Source organism: Triturus cristatus, chromosome 3_2 (assembly GCF_964204655.1).
Source record: "Triturus cristatus chromosome 3_2, aTriCri1.1, whole genome shotgun sequence".
NCBI classification, from domain to species: Eukaryota; Metazoa; Chordata; class Amphibia; order Caudata; family Salamandridae; genus Triturus; species Triturus cristatus.
Window position 1 is genome coordinate 873,138,668 of NC_140584.1, and position 22,200 is coordinate 873,160,867.

A 22,200-nucleotide genomic window follows, 5' to 3' on the forward strand; every position below is an offset into this window, starting at 1 on the left:
ATTTTTGCTTGACAGCTCAAAACAATTATCTCTGCAACTGTACAGGTCTGGAGTAGTCTGAGAAAATTCGAATGGCGGCATTGCCGAACTTCGGGTCCCCCTGCTTCCGGACCATTTGCAGAATTTCATCCCGGTCTCCATAGTTCAAAAATTTGGCTATGATCGTTCAGGGGGATCCCCAAGCTGTGGCAGCAGAGGCAGGCACCAATGCGCCCTTTCCATGCCGAAGAAGTTGGAGAGCCTGGCAGATGAAAGCGTCGATTTCATCCAGTCTTCCAAGGAAACTTCGGAGCCACCCTTCTAAGCGCCCTCCGAGAATCCCATGAATTGGAGGTTACATCTGCGCGATCTCTCCTCTGCATCTTCCATCCTGGCCTCCATTGTATGTGAAAGGGCCTCAAGTGTACTCACTGATTTATTTAGTTGAGGGACTTCTTCCCTGAGTTCGGTCACCTGGCTCTTTGTTTCCATTGACCGGTCCGTTATCTTGCGCAGGTCTGCTCTCATCAGGTTCACGGCGATCGCTATTGCTTCAGCCTTCATCTGCACCGCCAGGCCAGACGTTTCAATGGCTGCTGGTAGCTCAGTTCCCGATTAATTCCGGCACAATTGGGGGTGCGTTCCCCTCTGTTGTCTGCTGACCACTACTTGTATGCAGGGGAGAGAATTTGGCCATTTTTGTCTGTTGCATGGTCCGTGTAGCCTTATCCTTGCCCATGATGTTATACGACAGGCTCGTAGGCCTTTACCACAAGACGGCAGAATTGTCACTGACCCATAGCCAGGATAGCCCAAACGCCAGCGGGTTGAGTACAAGATGTTGTAGAGATTCCCAAAGTTTTCAGTAGCAAGCTACACCAGAGAGGGCCTCACCATACCAGTTTCTGAAGTGCTCTGAGGTGATCCACACTATGACTATTGTTGGGAACAAGGTTAGCTGACATGAGCTGTCACGAGCGGGGTTCTTTGCTTCAGCTCGTGACTGACTCGTGTCGTGTTAAGAATGTTTAGTTTCGAAATGGTGGAAGGTTGGGCATGAGTTCTGGGGGGTTGGATTGTCATTGATAACTTGAACTTGTCCTGTGCAGACGTGTTATTAAAATCACGTCGTATCTCATTTCCTGGTCCGTGTTTTCTTTTTAATGGATATTCCCACTTCCAACACTGGCGACGAGCGGGATTTTCACCCATAATTGAATCCAATTTGGAATATTTTTTTTTTTTTTTTTCGGAAGTTGTGATTCAATCACGGAAAAGGACTTCTTTCTCATCATTTGTGAACTGATCGGGACTGAGGAATTCTTTAAGAAGAAAGAAACTTACTTTGGTGATTATTTTCGTTGTGGCTCAAGGGTTCTGACCGTTTAAAGTCATCTTCGTCACGGCTTGGAACTCTGGAGGAGCACTCCTAATACGCAAGACGCACGCTGGCGTGAGCGCAGCGCGTCACACGACGTGAAGGAGCGTCGCACCATTGTGTTGCATTGTATCCCGGCTCACCGGAGTTAACAAGAAGATACTGCTGCGGATTTCTCATACGGGAAAGCAGTCATTGTGGTAATACTTTCTCCTTCGGTGACACGCACACCGCGTGTCATTTATGCATTAATATATCTTTGGTTTATATTATTGTTTCATGACATGTTTTCATATGTAGCCATGGAATAAGTACGATTATTTATTTCATTATTCATTTATTTATTTTTTTATTTTTCTCTTTTTCTTCTGTTTCTACCGGTGTAATTCACCATGTCTGGTATTGTTCCCCCCCCCCCCATCATTTCTATCCTGCCCCGGTGATCCCCCCATGTCTTGGGAAATATGTGAACCTGTTTTTTTGGCATATATAAAAGTGTTGGAGGGTGAGGAATGTGAACCTGAGAGAAAACTTTCTCTTTTAAAGCACTGTTTAGGTGGAATTGCATTGAAGGAATTTAAAAGCCTACCTGCACTAATTAATCCTGGCAATATTAATGTATATGACTTTGCATCTTCACAACTCAATCTACGATACGGAAAAAAGAAAAACATTGTAATGGAAAGATTTATATTCTATTCACGAAAGCAAAAAGCTGATGAACCCATCGAAGATTTTGTATCGGCTCTCATATCATTAGCTATCACATGTGATTTTGAGCATATATCTTATGAACAAGTTCTTAGAGATCAAATATTGATGAGGACAAACAATAAAAAAGTTCAAGAGCGTCTTTGGACCACATCAGACATGTCATTAAACAATGCCATTGACATAGCCAAATCAATTGAACACTCGGAAAAATTTGTAAAAGAAATTAGAGGAAATGACAAAAGTGATGTTTTTAATGTCTCTAAGGATTGTGACAAACAAAGGAAACATTTTCCACAGAAAAACGACAACTCGTCAAAAATGATGGTAAAGCCAGAAGTAAAAAATATGAGAAAAATAATTATCCATTACTTTGTTACAGATGTGGAAGCGACGGACATTTAGCGGATTTTAAAAACTGTCCTGCCATTGGGAGAACTTGTACAAAATGCAATAAGAAGGGTCATTTTGGGAAATTTTGTAAATCAATTCCTAAAAAAGTGAATTATATTCATGATGATAACGATAACCCATGTGATGACAATGACTACGAAGTCAACACTGTTATTAATATGTGTGATGGTGGAGAGGGTACTAAATTTCCGTCATGTTTTATCACTGTTGATGATATTAACCTAGAATTCTTTGTAGATTCATGTGCTTGGTATACCATTATTTCTTTAAACATTTTTCATAACAATTGGCCTACGAAGATTCTCTCCCCACCTGATGTCTCTCCTGGTGGATACACAGGACACAAAATTGACCTTGTTGGGTTTTTTTGCGCAAATCTAGTATTTTCTGGTCATCATACTTTTGGGAAAATATATGTGGCAAGATCAGGATTGTCACTTTTAGGATGGCCTCACCAACACCAATTAGGAATTAAAATTGATCCTAGAGCTGATCGTCCTGTTTATGTGGTTGAGTCCTATAATATTACCCACAATGAGGATTCTCAATTAGTCAATAAATTGAAGGAATCTTTTCGCGCTGTTTTTAGTGGGAAACTAGGAAGGTACAAAGGGTTTGAGCATGTCATAAAATTACACGACAATGTTGTTCCTGTTCGCCACAAAGTGAGGAATGTTCCCCTCACTTACAGGAACAAATTGAAGGACATGCTCAAGGAATTATGTCAAAAAAACATCATTGAACCTATTGAGTCATCACCTTGGGTTTCTCCCATTGTGATTTCCATTAAATCTTCAGGCGAGCTTAGGTTATGTGTGGACCTCCGCAGTGTGAATAATGCGATTTGGGTAGATGCTCACCCCTTACCCAACCTTCATGAGATGGTCTCCACGCTAGCTGGTGCTCTTGTATTTTCTTGCATTGATTTGGCTAGTGCTTACCACCAAGTTGTTCTTTCTGAAGAATCAAAAAATATCACTGCATTCATTACTCCTGAAGGACTTTACAGGTATTGTCGCATGCCTTTTGGCCTTGCTAGTGCTGCCTCAGTGTTTCAAAGACTCATGAGAGATACTTTGGAGGGACTAAATGGGGCAATTGCATTTCAAGATGATATTCTTGTTTATGGCAAAAATAATGAAGAACATGATTTGAATCTAAAAGGCGTAATCGCTGCTTTAGCCAAGAAAGGTCTTACCCTTCGTCTTGATAAATGTAAGATCAAGGAAAGGGAAGTAGAATATTTGGGACATACCATTAGTGGGTAGGGGATCAAACCTAAACGAAATCACATTGAAAGCATTATAAATGCCCCCACGCCTACTTCCAAATAACAACTTGTAGCCTTTTTGGGTCTTATTGAATTTTACGCAAAATTTATACAGAATTCTTTTAGATGTCTGTTAGAGAAAAATGCTAAATTTGTTTGGACCACAGAAATGTCTAAGGCATTTGGGAACTTAAAGGAGTTCATAGTGAACACTCCGTGTCTTAAGCCTTTTAAGTGTGGAAAAAAGTGCATCATTATGGTGGATGCTAGTAGCACCGGGTTAGGTGGTGTTCTTTTACAAAGAGACAATGGAAAAGAGTGGATTGTAGTGTATGCTTCAAGAGCTCTGAGAGATGCAGAAAAACACTACTCTGTTATAGAGAGAGAGTTATTAGCTTGTGTTTGGAGAGCAGAACATTTTAGAACCTTTTTGTGGGGTACAAAATTTATCATTAAAACTGACCATAAACCTCTTGTTTATTTAATGGCACCAGGTGGGGGACGAACCATGTCCGCACGTCTTGCAAGACTTGCTTCTAGATTACAGTCTTTTCAATTTCAGATTGAATATGTTCAAGGCAAAGCTAATGTACATGCTGACTGCATGTCTAGATTGATTTCTCCTATGGAATTTCCAGACAAAATTAAAGATGATGACTGTGAAGTAGCCTTTACCATGGGTGATGTTAATTTAGTGTTTGGTAAACAATCTAGTTTGCAGGAAGATGTTTGGTTGCTGGAAATGGAAAAGGATTTAGAGTTACTTAATGTCAAGAAGTGTTTGCTGTAAGGTTGGCCCGAACAGAGGAGGTTATCTGGAGACATGATGGGTTTCTTTAAGATTCAAGAAGAACTCGCTGTTGAAAATGGTTTAGTTTTGAGGGGTGACAAGATTATCCCTCCCTTTTCTCTTAGAAACACAATTCTCGAAATCGCTCATGAAGGGCATTTAGGGATTTCTTTCACCAGGAGACGTGTCAAAGAATCTTTCTGGTGGCCAAGCATTGATATTTGTGTTGATCGTTTTGTACGTTCATGTGTTCATTGTTCCAATAGTGACAAATCAGCTGTTGCTCTACGTCCGGAACCTCATCCTGTAGAATTTCCAGTTGGTCCTTGGTGTAAACTTGGTCTAGATATTATTGGCCCTTTCAACATTTTACCTAAACATGAAGCATTTGGAATAGTACTTATTGACTACTACTCCAAATGGCCTGAAGTTAAGATGGTCAAGGAAGTCACTTCTCATAGTGTTATTGAGTTCTTAGATGAAATCTTTTGCAGGGAAGGGATTCCTCAAGAAATTGTAACTGACAATGGACCCCAATTTGTTAAAGCTAATTGGTCGCACACTGCTACACCTACCAAGCGTGTTCCCCCAATGAAAAGTGGTCCCTGAGGTCAGCGTCGGCGGGTACGTATTATGCCCGAGTCATGAGTGCGAGTATGCGTGGCGTGTGCCATCCCTGGACACGTGTTTCGAGGTAGTTGCCTCTCGTCAGCAGGGAGTAGGAAAGTGTGTGGGGTTGCTGTGTAAGCTGCTAAAATCAATAACAGGTAAATACCTCTCGTAGCGCGCCGGTGCGTAACCATGAGTCCAATTTGTTAGCAAGGAAATGGAGGATTTTCTTGTTAAATGTGGAATTACTCACAATAGAATTGCTGTTTTCCATCCAGAGGCAAATGGCCAGGTTGAGAGATTCAACCGTGTTGTTAAAGAGGCTGTCCAATTGTCTGTTAAGGGTGGTTTAAATTGGCGTAATGCTTTGCAATCCATGTTATTAGCATATAGAACTTCTCCCAATTCTGTCACTCTGGTCAGCCCTTTTGAACTTTTAAGAGGGCGTAAACCTAGCACTAAATTGACCCATTGGTGGATGAAGAAAAACATAAATCGGTTCAATGATTTCTTCAAAGTGGATTATGAAGCAGTCCAACGGAGAGTAGAATCAAAAAAAAAATTGGGTCCACCAACTAAACATGTGATCAAGGTGGGAGATTTAATTCGCATTAAAAAAAAAGAAGGTGTAAGTAAGGGTTTGCCTACCTGGTCATGTCCAAGAAAAGTAATTGAAACATTTAAGAACGCTGTCAGAATTGATGGTGGTTCTGTCTGGAATCTAAACAGAATCTCCTTGTTTAAAGGTGTTACTAGTTATCAAGAAGATCATACCAGTAATGTATTTCTGGACCTTGGGCATGACAATGAGCATGAGGATCTTTCTCCTCCCAGTTGTAGCTCTGGTAATTCTAGGATTGTGCGCACCCATCGCCTTCCTGCAAAGTACAAGGATTTTGTCATGAATTAATCTTGTAAGTTATCTTAGGGTATTACGTTTTACTTATTAATTGTCTCATATTGTTTTCCTTTCTAATTATTTTTTCAAGGGGGGAAGGTGTGTTGGGAGCAAGGTAAGCTGACATGAGCAGTCACGAGCGGGGTTCTTTGCTTCAGCTCGTGACTGACTCGTGTCGTGTTAAGAATGTTTAGTTTCGAAATGGTGGAAGGTTGGGCATGAGTTCTGGGGGGTTGGATTGTCATTGATAACTTGAACTTGTCCTGTGCAGACGTGTTATTAAAATCACGTCGTATCTCATTTCCCGGTCCGTGTTTTCTTTTTAATGGATATTCCCACTTCCAACAACTATGAATCACAATTGGCACTAAAATGGGGACGACTCAAGTGCACCAACTGCATCAGTGTGTTAAACGGCCCAGAACCACGCCGTTAGACTTCAGTCTCTAGTACGGTAGATCAGTCCTGACTGAGACAACAGTAGTGCCCCATCACTCAAGCAGGAATTAAACAGCGTTGGGACACTTCTAGTCTGTATACGCCACACTAGTGCAACCTACATATCGCCTCAGCATGAAGCCAAGTGCATCAACCACTTCTCAGCTACCAGAGCACATCCAAAGCCAGCTCAAGTGGCCGATGCTGTGGCCCCGTAGTGTGCGCGATGGAACCGCTGTGTGCCAACAGCGTTCAACCTCTTCAGAGCGGGTGAGGGGAGCAACAGGATCTCCACAGCCCAAGCAGCATGCTGACTCCTCAATCAGGATGGAGGGACACAAGCACCACTCGGCTCCATCACTTGCCCACGCAAGGGTTTCCAGAGCCCATGTGCCCTTCCTCCTGGCGCAAGCCACTCTGGTCACAGCCCCGAGCAGGTCACTGAGTTGGCCATTCTTACCATGGCATCCACGGCTGACGGCCCCCTCGATGTCTACGTGCCCGCCAGTCGCCAACCGTCCAAGGTGTCAGGCCTCAGTCCGCCCTCTTCCACGGCAGGCCAAGCACAGCAATCCAGGATCCCGGCTTCGCAGGCCTCAGGCCTTGTTCAGCGGGGATTTTCCATGGTCAGCACTGCTCTGCAGTTCACCTTTACAGATGTCCTCGTGGGAGAGCTCAGCCTTGTCCAGGCGTCGGGGGAGCGGAGAGAACCTCAGCCAGTTCCCAAGGGGGACGGAGGGGTATGTCCAGGGCATCACCCTTCTAGCACAGTACCTTCATCGCCAGCTAGGGTGCTCGCAACCCACTGAGACAACTCCTCACTTCACCACAATGGCGGCCCAGGCAGACAGGGCTCCAGTCTGCCTCAAACTCTCGGCATCCAGCGCCCCATCGCCTCCTCGGGTGCCAATTTTATTTCGCGGCAGACATCCACACTCATATGCAGGGAACAGGCACTGCTCGGGGCACAGGAGCAGCAAGATGGTGAAGGATTTAGTTGTTGGGGCCGGAGCGAGAGCTCAGTGCTGCCACACGGTCAACTTGTTGGCCATGCCCCCCCAATTAGATAAATGGTCGAAGGCCACACCCTGTGTCGAAAGTGGATGGTCGAAGGTAGTGCCTTGGAGGCTTTATGAACTGAAGGCCTGGGTACAGTGCTTGGTCAAAAGTCACACCCTCCACTTAGAGCAGAGGTCTTCAAACGTTTTGATGCTGAGACCCCCCCAGTCAAAGACTTTGAGGCGTAAGGACCCCCTCCTGACAGAAATTTCTAGAACATATGCCTCATCATCATTGCCAACTATTGACAACCATAAACCCCCCGAATTCGAGAGCAAATCATTTATACATGGGGGAAACGACAGTCCAATGGACAAGTCTTATAGTATTATTATATTTACAGGACCTGTACCACAGTAGTATCTGTAATTGCTGCACATGGCAATGGCGCAACACTTTTTGTATGACTTCTCTTTTTTAAATAAATGTTGAATAAAATAATAATACTAAAACAAATAAAATTAGCGCCTGATTCAGAGTTTGGTTGACGGGTTACTCCTTCACAAGGAGACAGAAGTCAATAGGGTATAATTCTAAATCCAGCCCCTTGGTAACTTCACACACCACAACAACAGATTGACAGTACTGCACACCGAGAACTATGTCAGCTGTTACTCCCTCCATCCTTTACCGGAACCAACCAACCGCCCCCACCCCCCGACCCGCCCAATTCAAAGAAAAGACCTTAGGAAAGAGATGACATGGCTGCCTTAGTGAAGTAAAACATAACATCTTTGTGTGTATTTTATTTCGGAATGGGTGTGTAAACATAAGAATAACGTGTACGCTGAGTGGAGCGTTTACGAAGCGGGACAATATTTTATTATTGCTCAACAGAAGGAAGGTTATATTTGTGCACATTTCTACAGGTAATTTCTGTTAAATTACATATCAGTATTCAAAAGATTGAACACTTTAGCGAACATAGGTGGTTTATTTTTGTGTTCTGCGTGTATTGTTGCTGTAGTTGTTAGAGGTAGGTGTCATAATGTCAGTTGTTCATTTATTTGTGTAAGACAGTGCGTGCCAAAATGCATTATACTTTGTTATTTATGAAATTGCGCATTTATGATTGTGGTCTGTGCACAGTGCAGTTTTGTTTTGTTGTAGCAACAACAATTTTGTGGACATGAAAACAAAAGGTGCCTGAACTATGCTTAGGGAGTGTCTTTGCAATTATGCCAAAGGGGTGACAATAAACGACATGGCGAAATCTAAAACTAAACTCAAAATCACAGCCGTGACCAGGAGTTGTACGGAAGTGCCCAGCCAGTTTCTTCCTACTGGCTATGGTGCCCAAATATCACAGGCACCGCACCCTCTAGTCCAAAACAAAATAAACCACTCCTCCCTCACCGTACAATGTCAAGCCCCGATGGAAACAGTCACTTGCTTAGGTAAGCGGAATCAATCTTCTCACCGCCTCTCACGGGGAACTGGTGTAAATACGTTGGAAGGATGAACGTCCAAATCAGCCCTGCTAGAAATGTAACCTCAAAGACCGGTTGCTGGTTACGTACCGCTCTCCATTGCACATTGAGTTATCTGTCCCAATACCGAGCCCTGCCCTTACCTTTGTTAGTGGCTTATGAAGAAGGAGAGGCTGTGAGCATTGTAGAAATTCGAACCGTCATGGGTTACACAGAGGCCTCTATTACTGTTGCAGTAACCCACTTGGCTACCTTGCTTCCTACTCCCTTACCCTTTCCATCCGAAGCAAGACCAACGCCTCCCCTGCGCGGCACCTGTTCTTGATTAATATTAATTATGTCCCGGCGGGTGCCGCGTTGTCACAGTGCCCGGGACCCTGGTGGCTCCTGTGGACACTACCAGACTCGTGCTGTCACTCTCTACCAGGCTGTGTTTACAGACGCCCTGTTGCTAAGCGACGCGTCAGAGCCGCCGTGTAAGTCGCTTACTTGGTTACTCGCGCGCTCTCTCTCTCTTTCTCTTCTCCGCTCTAGCTCTCTGTGTCTTTTTTGGAAGGAATCCTGCGTGCAGCTCGTGCAAAACATTTCCATTATCCCTACGTTCGTTGTTGCACTGGCTCGTGATCTTTGAACTTGCTGGCACTGAATTTTAAATGTGAGCGAGCCTAGCAAACAAACCCAACCTGTTTCAAATGGCGTGTTTTAATTAGATCAACTACATACAAAATGCAACTACCATAATTTTGCCATTCATGTGGCCCATACATCATGAGTGTTCAAAATGCCAAATGTCAAAAATTCATATAGTATGCCAGGGTAAGCATTTTCTCATGTTGCCTCCCTCCCCCGCCCCGCACCCCCATATGCATGGTTGTTGCTCCCTTTGGACAAGAATTACCTCCAATAATCCAGCACTAGCATTGTGCCATTGGTGCTCCTATTCTCCAAGAACATGTCTCCAATATGCCAGGGCCTGCATTTTGCCACCCTTGCCGTCTCTTACCTCCCTTTCTTCCAATAGGTGGCCATAGGCATCTCCATAAGTCAAGAATTACCCTAAGTATGTCATGGCCAACGGCAGACTCACAAGCATAGCACACACTCACACATTCTCTTGCTCACTCACTCACACCCTTTCACTCCCCCTCATTCATTCTAACTCACATTCACAGTCACTCACCCTAACTCTGTCATCCAGCTATTAGTCACTACCACTCACTCACACAAATATACTGACACCGTAACCACACACACACAGTCACACACACGCTTTCTCATTGGCTCTCACTCTCACTTGCTCACACCGTCTCAAAGGCACTCACGCGTATTCTCACACCTTCACACTGCCTCTCCCTTATTCCTCCTTGCTCAGTCATTCTAAGCCACTCATATTCATACTATCTCATTCCCTCTCTCTTCCTTTCTTACTTTTCATACTTATTCCAGTGGTGGCTCCTACACAATGGCAGAGGAGCGTCGCCCCACTGGCTCAGAGCCAGCAGCTGAAAAATAAAGCACTATTTTATTATCGTTTTCTTTTTCAGCTGCTGGCTGAGCCAGCAAGTGTAGGTTGGGGAGGGGAGGGGCCGGGCCATGGCAGAAGTGATGTACACTTCTAAGCGCGCATGTTTGTTTCCGGCCAAACAGACATGGGCAGTTAGGTTTCTCTATTCCAGCTGTATTGCACAACCGGGTTGGAGAAACAGCACAGACTCCCTATGCTTGAGAGAGCGTTAAACCAGCCTGCTCAGGGCAATCCCAGCGCTGCTTTCATGCAACATGAGAGTAGCTCTGGGATTCGAAGGGGAGTCTCTGATGCTGTCCCTGGGACTGCTGGGAGCAGAAAACAGAGGAGCACAGAGGCATGAGGCGGCCAGCAGCATCAGGTAAGTTGTATTTATTTCTTATTAAACCCCTCTCGTGCTCCCACCCACTTCACCACTTTTTATTTGTGTCGGCCACCACTAACGTAGTCCCCTTTCCTACTTCTCTCACTTACTCATTCTCACTCATACTCACTTTCACTCACTATCGCACACACACTCACAAATATTCTCACTCTTTCACACTTCCTCTCTCATTTTGCCTAACTCATTGCTTCACAATACTGATCCTGGTATTGAATCAGGGTAATTAATAACCCTGCATTGATTATTAATTCATACGAGAGACTGATGAATTCTAAAGTGGAAGGATATTGTAAACTGAAGGACCAAATGCAATCCAAGATGATTTATGCATGGTTACCCTAAACGGATGTGATACAAGCTGCAAAGATAAGCCCTGAGGAAGTTCAGTAGAACTTGAACGAAACGCATTGGCTAGACGTTTTTAATCTTTGGATCGCATAGTCTCAAAAATTGAATTTGAATAAAGCATGAACTTTTCTAATGGACTTAAAGACTCATTATTTTATTTGTTTATGAGTGCACTATTCCACTTCTTTTCTCTAAGGACTACTCTGCTTCGCAGTAATAGCACACAATGGCTGGTATTGAGATAGAAGTGCACCGTGCTATACTGTTTGGAACCATATATGAGGTGCAGTTGAGAGGTCTGCTGTTGATCTTTTCTTTGCCTTTGTTAACTCACTCACACTACTTGACACACTCCCTCCCACTATCACCCACCCCTCAGTCTCTCACTTACTCATTCTCACTCATACTTATTTTCACTCACTGTCAGTTACACACACTCACCTCTCACTTGATAGAAAATTTCTGTGACTAGCCCCAGTCCTACCAGCATTCAGGCGTGGAGCCAAATGGCTGAGATGACAGGACACCGGAGAAGCCAGCAGGTTTCGACTGCTATTGCAGGATGATGCTACTAATGCCAACGTGCAGCTACCAGGATAGCTGAATGGTAACACTTTCAGGAGTCAAAAACACACAGAAGGAGTGAGCACCAAGAGGAATCAGAAGATGAGCAGGAACAAACAGGAAGGTTCCAAAGGGGCCGAAACCAACAGAGACAATACAACCAATGTGAGAGTACCAAGCAGTTAAGTGACGGACTACAGAGAGCAAAGTAACGCAAAAGAATTGGGTAAGGTGAACATGGAATATCAGTTGCTACAGCGCATGTCTTTACAACACAGTGTTTTGCCTCGTGGTTTTTCACAACACTTAATGAGTTGTAACAATTGATATTATATATATTTAAGGCCTGTCAGCCTTAGGGTGGTCTTCCCCCTAACCTTTTACCTTCACTTCTCCTGTTTTGTTAACATTTGTTTTTGTTGACTTTAGGACTATGCACTTGACCACTGCTATCTAGTGTCAAATACTTGTGCTCACTCCTTAAACCATGGTACAATTGGCCTAAACGTGATTGTCATATTTTATTTACTTATAAGTCCCTAGTAAAGTGATATATATCTAGACAGGGCCTGTAAATTAAATGCAACTAGTGGGCCTGCTTCACTTATTGTGCCACTCACTTACGTAGCTCTTAAAAACATGTATCAGGCATGCTATTGCAGCCCGCAGTGCGGTTTTAAACTGCCAATTTGACCTGGCAAAATAAACCTTTTGTCATGCCTAAGCCTCTTGTTTTTTAATATATATAAGTTACCCCTAGGGTAGGCCCTAAACAGCCCATAGGGCAGGGTGCATTGTGTCTATAAAGTTAGACATGTATTTTTAAGATTTACATCCCCTGGTAGTAAAAATCTCCTAAATTTGTTTTTCACTACTATGAGGCCTACCTGTCCCTTAGGATACCATTGGACTACCTTATTACATTTAATAAGTGCTAACGTTTGAGTGGGAGCAGGTAGAAATGTCCTGTTTGGACTCAAATGAATTGCAATTTTAAATCCTCTTTATTGGTAAATTCGGAATTTAGATTACAGTTTTGAAAAGGCCACTTTTAAAAGGGGACGCGCCTGTAGAGTTCGTGAAAGCACTGCCTGACAGCTTGGGACTTCATTGCCCATAATCCTGTACTCCCTGGAGGGAGGAGAAACCATCAGCCACGCGCTCAAAAGGCGCCGGAGAACACCGCAGCGCGGGACGCGCCTGTAGAGTTCGTGAAAGCACTGCCTGACAGCTTGGGACTTCATTGCCCATAATCCTGTACTCCCTGGAGGGAGGAGAAACCATCAGCCACGCGCTCAAAAGGCGCTGGAGAACACCGCAGCGCGGGACGCGCGCGGGACGCGCCCGGGCCAAGGACGGGCCCGTCCTTGCCCGTCAGAGCCCGGAGGAGACTGGACTGGGCCACAAGATTGGCTGAGACAACCCCCTAGGTGAGCACAGACTACTGTCACATATTGCTATTATTGTTTGTGTTACCCCTCACAGTCCTATTGTTATCTTCGTTGGAATCATGGGGAAGCATACGACTGCACAAGCCAATAAATCGGCCACAATGTGTATTGAAAATATGCTGGAGAGGGCTGTTAGCATTGTGAGTAACGAAATTGAGCTCACTGAGAGGCGTTTGTCTCTTGGACTAGGTCAATCCGTTCCACTCTCTGGTCTTATCGCCGACACAACTGATTTGATCGTAAGCGACTCTGATGCTCCTGTTGTGGCCCGTGAAGAGGCTCATGATGTCATCACAATTGATCCACCTGAGTCAAACCCTGCAATAAGTAACATTCTCACCCTAGGGGCAAAACGTAAAAGGAAACTAGGAAAGCCAGCGAGTGTGAAGAGGAAACAACCTATTCGCCCATGTTCCACTCGCTCGACTATAAATTCGTGGATTCATTCTACAACAGATCAAACATCTGTTGCGGCTGATGAGGCCCTTGTCCATGCCCCACAGGTTGAATCGCCCTTTTATACGACTGGAACTCAGACTGAGACCGACCTTTTGTCTCCTTTTACTGAACGCAATAATCAAAGTAGGGCAATTGATACCAGCTATCTAATTACTGCTATTACTGATTGTATCAAGCCTGTGCTCGATAATTTTCTTTCCTCATTACAAGATCGCATTTTGAATTTTTTGTCTGCTCAACAAGTATACCCTGTATTGCAAACTACGAATGCTGTGCCCCAAGCTGATGCTAAGGCAATTGATTCTACTAGTGCTAGTAGGCTAATTTTAAATGCCTCTACTAATAGCATACTTACTTCACACCAAAATACTCATGTACCACACAATTCAATCCAGGGAACTAGTGAATGTGTGACTTGTAATAGTATTCAAACATGTCTTGATATGAGGGGTACTAGGGGGGCAAAAAGGCCATCGGACCATACCATTAAAATTAATGAAGGTAATTTGATAAATAATACGATATCTGCCACTAATGTACCGACCAATATATCTCATAGTGATAGCCTGCCAAAAATTCACCAAGAAGCTGATATTGATCCAAATTACACCGAGGGCAATAATGTGGTATTAAATCTGCCTCCTGAGGCCTGCCCATATGTTGTGATCTTAGCAGGTGTCCCTCCCTTAAGAAAATATCAAACTGAGTCTTGGGAGCAACTACGCTGTAAATGCGTTGATTGGCTCACCAAACATAGGAGATTTAGACCTTCACTAATTGAGAACATCATTATGGTACGACGAGTGGGCTGGTTGGGCACATCCCCCAAAACCATCAAGGGGGATTGTATAGTTATCAATTGGCGGAGGCAATTTGTGGCAAAAACTATTCTAACACCACATATGGAACAGACAGGCCAAAATACTAGTATATGGGCCCTACCCTTAGGCTTTTTTTATAAACCCACTTTTGAGATACCATCTTGCAATCTGTATAACCACATTCCAACTTTCAATAGATTTACTCCATTATCTGGTTTGGACTGCCAAGATTGACTGCCCACCCAGGCAATGAATGAAGTAAGAACTGATGTATCAGTTTCAGCACCAATCCTAAAAAGTTATCAGGCCACCAAACCTGACACATTAAGTATAAGGAAAGATGATGAGACACTTAAAACATTGAGTTGGAATGTAGCCGGTCTGGCATCCAAGCTAAATTTACCAGACAGGAAAGAACTAATTAATAGTCAGGACATTGTGATGTTCCAAGAGACTTGGGCAACTCAGGCAACTGTATATGGAAGGTTTTGAATGTTTTAATATTTTGTCCCCATCCCCATACTAGGCAGACCTGCTGGCGGTCTTTCAACTTGGATAAACATTAAGGCAGGCGGTCGATCCAGAATCTTGTCTACAAATAGTGACAAATTTCAAGTAACCCTCTATACTCGGGTGGATTCAATTTATTTGATTAATTTTTATAATGATGATTTTAAAACTGTGCCTAATATGAACTTTTCTTCATTGTTTACTTTTATTTTAAAATTACAATTAGACAATTGTGGTACCCAAATTAAGGGTATATGTTTAGGCGGTGACTTCAACGCCAAGATCCCAAGGGGCATCTACTCTGCCGTCCGGCCTGTTACAAATGCACCATTGAGCAAAAGAGGTGAACAGTTGGTGAATCTTTTAGGCTTGCATAACTTCTTGAATGTTATGCAGATTGCAGCTGTTCCTCTTCCTGACGGACGTATAATTCCAACATACAGAAGTCGAGGCTCCACCTCCACTATTGATTATATTTTTGTAACTACCCCCTTAGAAAGTTATGTACTAAGGGCTGAAGTGATCCCAACATTACAAGGTGATCATAACCCTATTAGCACTATTCTAAGTTTTTCATGCCGCCCAGTGTATGATCGTACGCACGGGGCATGTGATTTAACAGTATCGACTGACAAACTTAGACTTATTTGGCGTAATATCGATAACAACGCCCTATTTGAAACAATGATAAAATCTCATTTGAATTTGGTCAACACCTGTTTGACATTTAGCACATGTAATACAAAGGTAGTTGACGCTTTCTCAGGGTTATGCTCCGGCATTAAAAATATATTGTCTAAACCGATTAGGACGCCAAATCCTGATCCTGGTTGATTTAATGCGGATTGCTCTGCGGCTAACAGAGCATTAAGAAAGGCTCTTGTAAGCAAACCTAGAGTACGTTCTCTAGTATCATCACTTAGGGGAAGCTACAAAAAAGCTATTAAATGTAGGAAGGAGGAGCTCATTAATGATCATTGGGCAAATCTTAAGCAGGCAAATGTATTGAAAAACGGTAAGAATTTCTGGCGGGCTGTTAAAAACATGAAATCTGTGGGTAATATCTCCTCACCAATTAGCTGTAATATCTCTAGTGAATCTTGGGAGGCCCATTTTAGCAAGATTTATGCTGCCCCGATTTCTAATGAACCCAATAAAGAATATATACATACCATCGGGATTCAGATTGAATTAACCGAGGTCGAAGAAGCTATTACCCAAAGTCTGGGGGGTAAAGCCCCTGGACCAGATGGTCTACCGATTGACCTTATTAAAAGTAAACCCGATTTTTGGGCACCACTTCTTACTAATGTTTTTAACAACCTTATTAATCTATCTATTCCCGATACATGGTCCTATAGTACCATAGTTCCAATTTTCAAGAAGGGGGATCGATCAAATCCGAGTTGCTACAGGCCAATTTCACTGATCGACAATACTCTGAAAACTCTGGGTAGGGTAATATTTAACAGGATCGATTTGTGGGCTGAGGAAAGCCAGGTTTTGCATCCATCACAGCTGGGGTTCAGGAGCAAGGTTGGCACTGTGGAACAGTGCCTTAACCTCCATTTGATTATTAGCAAATATACTATAGCTAAGAAAACACCAGTGTACCTGGCATTCATGGATCTTACGTCAGCCTTTGATTTTGTAAATAGATCACGGCTGTGGCAAACTCTTTTAAATCTTGGCTTAGATGATCCATTAGTCTCCTTCTTGGCATATCTCCACAGAGACCTAAAAGCCAGAGTGCGCATAGGTAGAAACGGTGAGACCTCGGAGGCTATTGAAATTGGAAGGGGGGTCAGACAGGGTTGTGTCTTGGCCCCCCTCTTATTTATATTATATATTAATGACCTAACCAAATCTCTCCTGATTACAACTGAAGACGTCCCAAACATCAGTGGAAACAAGATTCCTGCATTGTTATATGCAGATGATGCTGTGTTAATGGGGCGCACCCCCAAAGCCCTACGCGCTCTGGTTCATGACTTTGTGGAGTTCATGGCTACTTTGGACTTATGTACTAATTTAAAGAAATCATTTTTAATGTCATGTGGGTCCAAGAAATATTCGAGTCTTTCAATTGTTTTAAATTCTAATCAACTGTTAAGCACTTGCACTTTCCCGTACCTTGGGCTGGTATTTGCATCTAATGGATTATGGAACGCCCATGTAGCCCACTGTAAAAGGAAATTTATCAACTCTATTAACACAATCCTTAGGCTACCTAAGCCAAAAAATATGGAGGTGGTGTCTTCCATTATTAAAATTTACAGACTACAATGCACACCAACTGCTACATATGGGGCAGAGGTATGGGGGAACACCGTTAGTACACCTATTCAGTGTGAAGAGAATAGGTTCTGCCGTAAAATTCTAGGAGCTCAATTTTTTTCCTCCACATACGCTAGCCATAGCGAGCTGCACCTACCTTATGTAGAAGATTTTATTAAGGCTCGCCCGATATTGTTTTGGCTAAGAATTTGGAAGAACCCGGCTGCACAACTGACTAGGGAGATAATTTTGGACTGTTTAAATGTGACAAAGGGATAGACATACCGTGGTTGGCGGGAGTCCGCAGAGGTTTAAATAGCTTGAATCTAGAACATCTTTTCTTAAACCCTCTAGATCATAGCTCTACCAGCATTAAAATCTTGGGAAAATCACTTTATGTCCCCTATAAAGAAACAAGACTAGAAACTGAATGTAACAAATCTTCAGTTGCTAGATATATGCAAATTGAGCATGTAACCCCAGCAATGCCTACATATCTTTTAAAACCTGTTGGCACCTGGGAAAGACACAATGAAATATTTGTTGTCATTCCCCATTGGTTACTCTGCCAACCTTGACCTTTCCCCTTGTCCATGTGATAATACCCAAAAACAGTCAATGTTAAATTTTTTTTAATCTTTTTCTGTTCTTATTATTTATCCCCCACTAAAACATTTCTGATCCCGTATTTTAAATTACGATGTGTTACTGATTATAAAGTAGCTTATGGGATGGTGCTAGCCATTAACAATGATGAATTATGTTTTCGGGTTGGATCCTTTTTAAAAATGGCAGTACGTATCCGCAATACCATGTATCCGGATTAACTTTTATTATTTGATGTGTTTGTATATTTGTACTTTTCTTCTTGTATGTTATTTTTAATTGTACTTTTATGGATATGCTGTTTTTATCCGAATAAAGTTCATATTGATTGATTGATTGAAAAGGGTTTCCTACCCTACATTTTCTAAGGCCTTCTAGGAGTTTTCAGCTTCCCGGGCTCCCCCGTCAGGAATGCATATTGGGACCAGACAGTGAACAATAGAACCTGGGTCTAGCTGGGAGAGGGTCCTACCGCCAGTATGGGGGGGGGGGGGTGAAGCTGTTCCTTGCCCCAGTTACATTTACAAAGGAGCTACCTCAGCATACTCACACAGAAGTTGAGATTTCACGTTTGTCACCCCGGACATCTTGGGACCTGGACAGGAAGGAAATTCCAGAACCATCTGGGAGGGTGGGGGGACTCCGGAACATTCTTCTACTTCAAACTGGCACCGGAAATGAATAGTCGACCTAAGACCAACTCTTCAGTACACTGCTGGACCTACAGAAGGACTGTCTTGTATTCCAGATGACTGCCCTAATACTTGAGGCCTGTCTTGTTCTCAGAGGTCTGCCCTGCTGCTCGAGGCCGCTTTTTTCTTCAGAGGTCTGTCCTGCTGCTTGAGGCCTTTCTCAGCGGGACCAACCTGGTCTCTGTATCCGGCCCGCACTCTATTGCGGTCGGCCTGAACTTGTGACTTTGTCCTGGTCTAGTGCAGCCAAATACCCACAGTTAGCTCTTTCTGCTTCTTGGCGCTATATTTACTTAAACCTTTAAAATTGCATATCTTTGGTTCTACTGATTGGATTTTTGACATTTTGATTTCATTCTATTTATTACATTTCAGTCTATTCGTCTACACTGCTGTGGGATATCTCTAGTGTTTTCATTTTATTTCTGTTTGTGTTCTGCATGAATACTTAACACAGTGCCTCTAAGTCAAGCTTACCAAATTTGTGCCAATCTACCAAAGGGTTAAGCACAGGTTAATTTGATACGTTTTGTGGTTCACCCAAATCCAATTTCTAACAATAAACATATATGTTTTTATGTAGATATTCAAATATATATATAGAGAAGTGTATTTGTGTTATTAATGTTTTGCAGTTGAGGATAGCACCATTGTCCATTTGGATGAAAATGTATTATTACATTTTTTTTATAATGGTGTACAAGGTGGGAAAATCCCCCTGTCCTTTTGGACCGCACTGCTTCGGGTTTAATAATGTCTTATAATTTACAAGGATGGCTATGAATGGAAACTATGTTTTATTTTGAATTAATGTACCAAATGTTCTCACCCACTGGGGTATGAGAGTAGCTTTCAACCATGAAATACGATATAGAGCTGTGAACTGAAACTATGTTCTATTTTGAATTAATTTACTAACTGTTCTCACCCACTTGGGTGTGAGAGCAGCATTCAATCACGAAACCCGATATGGGCATAATTCTTTGTGGAAAATTCAAGTGTTGATTGTCTGATGAGCCTACGGAGGAGTAATAATGTTTGACTGCTTTTTAGTTAATCGAGGACTAATTTATTTCCTCGTATGCAGTAGGAACAAGAGCAGAGATAATCATTACATGTATTTTTATATGAATACATTTTAAAGGGGATGCGTTTCCTCTTTGCGATGTAAATATGTTGAATTACCTATACATTTGAGTGTGCAGTCAATGTTGATGAATAGAATTAATTGATATGAAGGATTTCCAATTTGAATTTTGAAGGCTCGCTGTCACAGATTGTTTGTTTTTCAACTTTTAAACTAAAACTTTATTTGGTGTATAATACTGCTTTAAGATGGCCGCCAATTTTTTGAGCTTAACTTTCAGGATGACAGTCCGTTATTTATGTTGTTATGTCACATGCAACGTTGTGCTTTAAATATGCGCTTGTTTGATGTTCTGTTTACCCGTGACCAAGGCGATTGTTTCGCTGAAACGCGTAGGGTATTTTCTGGCTAAGGCTGTGTAAAGAATAAATATTTGATCTCGCAAAATGACGGATGGACTTTGTGCGGTGATTAATTCCTGACGGGAGTGCGACGGTACTTTGAGTACTTGGTGAAACCTTATGGATTATTGTGGGCGTCTTCGGACCCACGGTTGCACCGGCGCAGAAAGTGTCCCAGTATCTCTGAAGAAGTGAAAAAGTTTTTATATATATATATATTACCTACTGGCGGTCGCCAGTAGGTAGTTATAGTTAGGACCCTGTTTCCATAGGAAATCCGCAACATTCTATTTGGAATAACTTTGGCGCCGGTCGACGAATCCTTGCGAAATTTTCAAAACTAATGGGGCGCTACGCTCCGCTCCTACCCTGAAAGTCTCGGGGGGATTCGTCAAGCGGGGGCTGAGAAAAAAGGGGGCCCCAAAACGCGTTTTCCCCATGCATTTTTCCATAGGACCTTTAGACACAGCTACAGCCCGAATGGCTGAACAGAATTACTTGTAATTTGGCAGAGAGGTAGTCCTCAGGTCAAGGAAGTGCCTTTTGTAGGTCTGGTGTAAATCTGTTCAGTAGTTCCTGAGAAAATAGCATTTAAATCAATATATATATCTGTAAGCGCGCTCCGAGCGCGCACCGTAAGCTTACCGTACGCGTACGGTGCCGTGCGCGAGCGCGATTCTGATTGGCTGTTAGATCTTAGTAAACATTCGAATCGGTCGAAACCAGGAAGTGTCGGCCGCCATTTTCTCTCTCGCACTCTGAGGGGGGGAGGAAAAACAAAGTTGGATATCCTAAAAAGGGGGCAGGCTAGACAGCTCCTAACCACCTAGCCTTGGTTATGGTGTGCCAGAAGGCCATTCATGGCCAAAAAATAATTTATTTTTTTTTATTGAAAAAACGCCGATTACGCTTACCGTACGCGTACGGTAAAAAAAAAATAAAAAAAAAACAAAATCCATATTTTCCCCCCCCCCCCGTGTGCAAAAGGTGCCCGCAGTGCACTTTTTGTGCATGGCATATTGATTTGCAGAACATTTAATAGAAAACCTTTCACAACGAAGCGCATAATATGTCCTCAGTGTGCGGACGGTGCGCGAAGGGCATCGTGCGTACATGGCCCATCCAGCGTAACGTGGGCGAAGCGCACCGTGCGCGCACGGAACGAACTGCGTGAAGTGGGCGCGCACGGCACGAACGGCGTAAAGTAACTTAGCATTTAAAAAACCGTACAAATTCACTGAAAAAACCATAGGTTTCACACACGTTATAGTTAGGAATTAGCATTTAAAAAGCCTTGCAAATTCACTGAAAAAACCATAGGATTCACACAAGTTATAGTTAGCTGTACATTTCACTCGTAAAAAACCAATGAAATTCCACGTTATAGTTAGTGCAGGCAACTATAACTCACTGCTGATGCTAATACTGTATTTAGACACTTATTTGCCCATGTCTTCTTCCATTAAATTTTAGCTATACATATATTACAAATATTTTTTTTTCATAAAGACACATATGTCATTAGCAGAGGATTGCGGTCGCGTGAGTTATAGTTGCCTGCACTAACTATAACGTGGAATTTCATTGGTTTTTTACGAGTGAAATGTACAGCTAAATATAACTTGTGTGAAACCTATGGTTTTTTCAGTGAATATATATATATATGCACACACATCACTTTATTCTGGTGCAAAAGCATACAGAAAGTACACAATCCCAAAACATCTAAACATACAATAAAAACACAGTAAATACAATTTAGAATTCAATAAAAGCAATCTCATATCAAAAGGGCACATTGCAGCACAGTACGTACACACACATACATCGAAACAGATAAAAATAAATTATACATTGATCAAGGTGCATTGTGCTTCGGGCTGCACAAGGATTCTTCGAAAGGAGACTACATGGTAACTTGTCTCATTTGCAGTCAATTGTTGCAAAAAGTTAAAAGCTGGCCTAGGTTGTCTAAAATTCTGGGATTTCTTAAAATGAATTACAAATTGTTAATTATACTTTATATAAAACTTTCAGCATAAAGTAAAATGCAACATAGTTTGCCCAGATCTACCATCACATCCACAGGGACTGGTGT

General features: G+C 42.7%; 1 protein-coding gene across 3 annotated transcripts in view; it reads right to left on the reverse strand.

Annotated features, from left to right (window-relative positions):
* EFCAB5 (EF-hand calcium binding domain 5) overlaps positions 1-22,200 on the reverse strand; it is a 592,664-nt gene that overhangs the window by 403,439 nt on the left and 167,025 nt on the right. Inside the window, exon 1 of one of the 3 annotated variants that reach the window (XM_085649235.1) lies at positions 9,249-9,386. The exons of 1 other annotated variant lie outside the window; for it this stretch is intronic. The gene's annotated coding sequence lies outside the window, so the exon portion shown is untranslated. Of the gene's footprint in view, positions 1-9,119; positions 9,387-22,200 lie in introns of those variants that run through there. One more of the 3 variants, XM_085649236.1, reaches the window with a different exon arrangement.